This window comes from Fundulus heteroclitus, chromosome 9 (genome assembly GCF_011125445.2).
Source record: "Fundulus heteroclitus isolate FHET01 chromosome 9, MU-UCD_Fhet_4.1, whole genome shotgun sequence".
NCBI lineage: Eukaryota > Metazoa > Chordata > Actinopteri > Cyprinodontiformes > Fundulidae > Fundulus > Fundulus heteroclitus.
In genome coordinates this window covers 10,029,306-10,035,463 of record NC_046369.1, presented here as the reverse complement: position 1 = coordinate 10,035,463, position 6,158 = coordinate 10,029,306, and the positions used below count along the sequence as shown (strand labels likewise).

General features: G+C 37.2%; 1 long non-coding RNA gene across 1 annotated transcript; it reads right to left on the bottom strand.

Annotated features, from left to right (window-relative positions):
- Nucleotides 1-644: 644 nt before the first annotated feature.
- LOC118564134 lies at nt 645-3,271 on the bottom strand. The gene is made up of 2 exons (XR_004931661.1): nt 1,612-3,271; nt 645-1,564 (listed from the first exon to the last, which is right to left on the bottom strand). It is a non-coding gene; the product is annotated as an uncharacterized LOC118564134 (long non-coding RNA).
- Between the last annotated feature and the right edge of the window lie 2,887 nt (nt 3,272-6,158).

The window sequence follows — 6,158 nt, the reverse complement described above, 5'->3', positions numbered from 1 at the left end:
CAGGTTGCGGTAAATCACTAAAGTTAAAACTGGACTTGAGTTCATAACAAATGTTTCACTCAAATGGGCTTTCATAATTGAACGCTTGTGAGGGACAAAGTTTGAGAAAAGTGTTAAGGAAGCCTGTTAAAAATTCAACTGTAAGAGACCTAAGATTCCAGCTTTAAAATAAAGTCTAACATTAAGCCTGATGCCCACATGGTTTAAAACCTTCATATTCAACTTGCACGTGACCAAATATCTGAGCCAGACTAATGATGGTCCTAACCATGTCCTGCTAGAGTCCAGTCTGCATGGGAATTTCAATATAGAGATAGAACAGCTTAAGTTTCAACTTCTCCCACACTAGCTTTGATCTGAGACCCCCAAAGATAAAGAGCAAAATGTTTTCAACTACAAGAACTGAGGTCCTGTTTTAACTTTTTATTCCTCCCCTTTTGGAAAGTCACAATTAGCTACAACTTTGGTACATTGCATAAAAGCTCAAATCTGAAAATGTTGAAGGGTTGTGAATGTTTTGAAAGCACTGTGCTTCTTAGAATGCTAAATATTGAAGTTGATTTAGTATCAGGAGTAAACTACAACTGTTGTATCTTTTAAGGAAAAAAAACTCAAGTCTAAAAGGAAACTAAAACCAGAGTTGATAAATTTCCATATAATTTATTGGCATTTTTCACGTAAAACACCCTGAACTCCCGAGACTTCTTTTGGCTTCAAATGCAAAATAAAAAGTTAATTTCTTTGACAAAAACAGACATTGGAGTGGCAGACGAGTACATGTAAAGCATACTTGTTTTTAGGCTCCGAAACATAAAATCAGTTATTCTTTTACAGTACTTTTTCTCGACACACTTAAAGAATAAATATATTTAGACATTTGCACGACACAGACTGCATGAACATGAATGAAGGCAGTATCAGCGTTTAAAAACAGAATGAAAGCAGGGACTCTCCTGCCAACTAACACACCTAACACTGAGTGGCGCTGTTGTCTACCCTGTGCTGAGCCACGGGTGACGCCTCAGACTGGGAAGTTTGAATCATGATGAAAATGCCACCAGTGCGTCATTTGTTTTTTTTGTTTTTTTAAATGAATGTCATGTGCTGCAGCAGAGACTTGTGCTACTAAAAGGATTTTGAATTGCTGTAAAACGATGCAGGAACTCTAAGAAAGTTTCTCTGGGGACTTCAAATCATTTTTGAAAGACGTGAGATCTTGGACATAACCGGTACATCTTTGGAAAGTCTTGTGAAATGATTGACAAATTGTTCGCCACATAAATGGACGAAGCTCTTCAGATAATCTCTGAGTCCAGCCACGTCATGGCGGAAGCTCATTTCTCTCATTTGTATTCCAGGATCTCATTCATTTGGATTAAGGAGATTACAAACCAAAATTTTAAGAATGAAGTTGAAAAATGCGACAAATTGATGTTTTCTGGAGTGGTCCTCAAAATGCCAGGAGATCCGTCTGTATCATGGTGCGTAAGGTAAAAAAAAAAAAGAAAAAAAAAAGGTATAGAGGGCATTTTCATCATGCAAATGGGTTTCACTTTGGAAATTACTAAATATTTTTCTGCCACTTTTTTTTTTGAGGAAGTCCTGAATGACCTTTCCCCATCCAGAGCAAAGGTTTACAGCTATAAATTCAGTTTAAGATTCAATAAATTGAGTAAAATAAATATTTTCTGGTTGAAACCCATAGGAATTGATTTTTACAGTCTGAGGGCCAGCATCCAAAGAAAAAACAAACAAAAACCAAACAGCACAGTGGCTCAAACCTATCACATGTAAGGCCGATTGATTAAAGCTTACTACCTAAAGAATGAAATACCGTTGGACTAGTGTTTCATAAACTGCCTAACCAGGAAGCAAATTGTCTTTTGTAGTGCTCGCTACCCTCCTGGCCTCTCTACCTGCTCTACACTTGATGCGTACTTGGTACAGAAAGAGACGAACGTCAGGAAACGCCTGAAACTACAAACATTCTCAGCTATCGGGGTTATTAGCAAAGGGCTGTTTTCTAACGCTGCACAAAAAGCTATGAAAAACGCCGGCTTTAAATACTGTTAACATGTTTCATTTGTAAAAACTAACACTTATAAAGTTAATGACTTTGATACAATCATCAGTTTAAAATCTCTAGTGTAGAAATGTACAGCTTTGTAGGCTGGCAGGGGTTTTGTGTGTTTTCAACACTTGTGGCACGCGTTCTTCCCAGTCGAGCGGGTTAAAGCCCCGTAACCTGACGGGACACAGCCGCTTTTGTTTGAACGCCAGGCAGTGTGCGACTCCCATTTCAAAAGAGTTGGGACACTGTGCAAAACAGAAGTTAACACAGAATGCAATGATTTAAAATGCAAATTTAAACCCATTATTTTATAGGTGCATCTCGACAAATTAGGTAATTTTAAGTTTCTCGCTCTGTCACAGTTTTTCCTTCCACTCAACTTTCCATGCTTATACACAGCAGCACTCTGTAAACAGCCAGATTGTTCAGTTATAACCTTTTGTAGCTTATCCTCCTTGTCAAGGGAGTTTTTCCTCTAATTGTGTAGGTAGGACATAAAATTGGCTTTCTGTATTTAAACTACATATGTGACATTCTAGCTGAATTTTCATTGTTATCACCTATTAGCTATAATTGACCAACTTATGATAAATAAATGCTAGGAAAATAGCACTCTATGTGTAATGAATCCATATAACATTTGTGTTTCAGATTTTTTTTTAAAGGAAGAATCACTTTCTAAAAATGAATCAATCAAACATGACATTTTCACGATATTCTATGAGATGCATCTGTATTCACAAAAAAGAAATCTGCTGTAAACATAAAACATTAAACTAAGAAATCAGGAAACTTCTAGAAAAAAGTTGGGACATAATTGACCAAAGAAGTCTTAGCAATAAGCAGCTGGAGGAGCACTTTGCAACAAAATTGTCTAAAGGTCAGTAAGAATACTGGATATAAAAGGAGAGACTGAAATATCTTACAATAGTGGAACAATCTCAGAAAAATGTTCCCTAATGGACAACTAGGGGGATGAAATCTCTCTTCGTCTATTGTTCATCCAATCATGAAAAGAATGACAAAATCTGGAGAATTCCCAGTGGTCCAAAGTCAGGTTTGAATAATAATGGATGTCTGAGGAATAAAATGTCTGATTTTGTGGGTTCAGACACACTTCCTCAAATGACCACAAATCATTAAGAGCGCATTTCTCCCAGCCGTCCTTCAAATGCAGGTTAAAACTCCGTCATGCAAAGAAGCAGCTGATCTCTATCCAGACACGGCGCGCTCTTCTCTTCACCAAAGCTCATTTAAAATGAACTGGTTTAAAGAGGGAAAACTATTCTGTGCTCATAAAGACGAAAACCTAAACTTAATTTTTTTTAAATTCACATCTGTACAACAGACAACCGGGTTATCAGTGCACAGTTCAAAAGCCTGCATGTCTGATTTACACAGAAACGGGTTTTAGGACACATACGGTCCAATCCAGACCGTCTCTTTTCAGGGAGCGCCTTGCATGTCACAGCAAGACGGCGTTAAAGCACCTGCATCTACTACAACAGCTTTGCTTCATAGTGGAAGAGTCCAGGTGCTAAACTACATGCCTGCAGAAAACATTTGGCGATTTAAAACCAGGAAAAAAGGTCTCAGAAGACCCATTTACAGGCCGCTGTTTGAGGAAGAGAAGATGCATTAGGGCTAAAGTACAAGTTAAAAAAAAAAAACATTTATCTAAAAATGGATTTCTTCGTTTAAACATTTGATATGTTTACTACACTCCGTTGTGAGTAAAATATGGGTTTATGGCATTTGCAAATCTCCGCATTCTGTTTTTATTCACATTTCACACAAGGTCCCAACTTATTTAGTTCTGAGCTCTACAGCAGCATCTCTTGGCAGGGCAGGAAAAAACCTTCTTCTGTTGTTTTTGAGATCTGGATTTATGTCGGGGGGGAAAAGGAGAACATGTTTTTGGTTAGGCAGCAAAATTTAACCTGTGGCTGATGTTCGAGGTGTGGTTTGGTTAAAACAAATGAAGGGACAAAATCTCAAGCAAACCCAGGGTGAAGGAAAAAGAGGACATTGATCTTAAAGAAGATTACTTTTCTGTTTTGGTTTAGCAAGACTGCAGCATGCAAACTGGAGTCTGACCTGCCTGTGCAAATTCTCAGTTATCCGGGTCACCGCAACAGCAGACAGGCTTAAATCGGAGGCAAAGCAGACTTTTGTTCAGCTCTTTCTGAAATTGTTTTGACACCTATTCAGGAGTCTTTTAATTTTAAAGTCTGGTTGTTTTCATTGTCATTCTACTGGGGTTTGTCGGGAGAAACGCGAGTACCATCTAAATGTGTCACTTTGGGGTTTTTCTATTGCCAGTCTTGGTCCTAAAGTGATATTTTATTATGGATTATCTTTAGCAGACAACATTGTGTCTGCTAATCATGGGATCAAATTTTAATTCATTTTATGAATAAAGAAAGCTGTTTTTACCAAACCAAACACACATCATTCAACCTGAGATGTCCAGCCGTTTGAGTTCAACCAGCTCACAGCCGAAGATCAGCCACAGTGATGCTCAGCCTGAAACCGAGGGCCTGGTGTGGGCTTTAAAAGGGCTGCCGTTATGTTGCTATACACAGGGTTGCTACAGATTATTCACTTTTTTTCAGACATTTTTATTATATCCTGAGAATTTTAATAGCAAACCATTTATCTAATTGGGTGTTATTATCTTTTTGTTCCCTATATGAGGGAACTCAGTTGTGTGGGGGAAAAGGAGCTAATGAACCACATTTTAGCATCTTTAACTTCCAGTTTGTTGTTTAGTAAGAATATATATAGAAGAACATTGTCACTGCTTTGTTTGTCTAAATGAGACATGGTGTAAAAAATAAACATCACTCCCTAGGCTTCGTAAAAAGAAAAGAAGAAATTAACCATTTTGCTTATTTTTGTTAAATCAGTCCACAATTACATGTAGATTTTTGTGTCAGCACTTCTGTGTGAAATGCACGACCTTTTAAGGTTTATATTTTGGTCAGGAAACTCCATTGCGCTTCCAAACTAGAGATGCACCGATCAGGTTTTTCCTGACCGACACCGATTTAGAGTTTTCTCTGAGCTTGGATCTGCCAAGTCCAGTCTTGACTGATTCTGAACTATTTCTAATTCCCTATAACAAATAAAATGCTCTGATGGTTCTTCGATGAAGATAGTGGCTCTGAATCTAGAAAAAGAAGGAGTTATAGGATTATCAACACTTATACACGGCTCCTGAACATTAATCTTATTGAACACTAAATATTTCATGGAGACTGTAGTCTGAGATTCAGTTCAGAGCGTTTTCACTGCGGGGTCCGTTTACATAAATTATGTCTGCTGACATGGAGAGAGTTGTCATTTTAGTGATTAAAATCTGTAAAATCAGATCCATAAAGCATTAATATCAAACTATTTTATAGCTGTTATGGTTTAAAACTTAATAAATGTCATTAAAACTTTTTGCAAAAGTATGACGGGAACAGTTTTTAAATAATCTGTGGCGAGCAGGACTCCTATCCAGGGAAAATAAGAAGATGTCATTTTCAATAACAGAACTATAACCAATAATTTTGCTACAGCAATTACACTTTACAAGTTCTGTAGAATCACTCTAATGCTTAGGAAAAAGTTTAACGATTAAAAACCTGAATGTATTTTGCCTGTCGCAGACTTTAATATTTAATCATCTTTGATCCCAGAGGAAAGGAGAGTTCTTTCAAACTTAAGAACGGTTAATTCTCTACAATCCTGGGGACCTGTTCTGCTTTTAATTTGTGCTGTGGAGCAAAAACACTTAAATTCTGTAACATTACCAGTTTAAAACCCAAAAAACAACAGCTTTGTGAAGTCTGTGCTTCATTTAATTAATTTACTTGATTATTTCAACTGAGTTTAGCTGATCTTATCTCGTATTTGAATATCAAAACTGTAACAGATAAGTGGGGCTCGGTTTAAACGCAAACAAAAACAAAAACTCTCTCCTGTTGCATCATTTTAAGTAAAGAGAAATTATGTACAGAACGAAACGAAACCTAACCCATAGCTCAGGGTTCATCCAGAAAGTACTAATTTTCTACCAAGGGAAGGAAAAATGGCCCCA